Source organism: Morone saxatilis, unplaced genomic scaffold (genome assembly GCF_004916995.1).
Source record: "Morone saxatilis isolate NCDOM2014 unplaced genomic scaffold, NCSU_SB_2.0 Contig12, whole genome shotgun sequence".
In the NCBI taxonomy this organism is placed as follows: Eukaryota; Metazoa; Chordata; class Actinopteri; family Moronidae; genus Morone; species Morone saxatilis.
In genome coordinates this window covers 12,051,538-12,052,358 of record NW_023339674.1, presented here as the reverse complement: position 1 = coordinate 12,052,358, position 821 = coordinate 12,051,538, and positions in this window count along the sequence as shown.

Below are 821 nucleotides of genomic sequence, written 5' to 3'. Positions count from 1 at the left end.
CCCCCTCTCTCTCTTTTTCCCCTTTCCTGTCCACCTTATGCTGTCCTATAAAATAAAGATAAATAAATGGACATATTTACTCCTGCAGCATGTCAAGTTAAAGTTGTAAAGAACTGTGAGTCTTTGACTCAGTTTATAATGAGCTTCTTACCTAGTTTGCAGTTTCCCAGCAGAGCTGTAAGGTTCATTGGCTGTTGACAAGCAGTGACACACATTGGCCACTCAGCTCTGTAGGAAATCAAAGGAATTCTGGTGACTTGTTGGCCATGCTAATCACAGTGTGAACTGTTAGATAAGTCAAGTCAGTCAGCCACTGTGTGGCAGCCTCTTGGGAAAGCAGGCGGCTTCAACACAGTGCCACCCTCAGTTTGGCTGTGGCAGCCACATGACACCTCAAGGCTGGCCTTGATACAGCCTGTCTGACTGCCTGCTTATTTCCCACTCCTCTTGCCAGCCAGTAATGAAGCTGAAATGCCAGCATAGGCATTTAAGCTTCTTCCCCACCCACCTGAACACACACACACACACCCTTGTCACCCTTGTGGCACCAGGAGCGCCTATTGGCAGCAGCACTGTTCACCAATGGTTTACACATTAAGGCATGAGCAGTGGGTGACAGCCGGCCAGATTGTTTTGTGAGCGCAATATCTCACACTTTCACACACACTTTAGCCCCGCAATCTCCCTACCTAATTGCATTATTGCTGTGTGTGGAGGTCCATGGTCGAGAGGGCTCAATAAAGATATGAGTCCTAGGAAAGACTGGGAGCGGTGGAATGAGAAAAGAGGAAGAGGGAGATAAAAGAGGGAGGGAGGCAAGG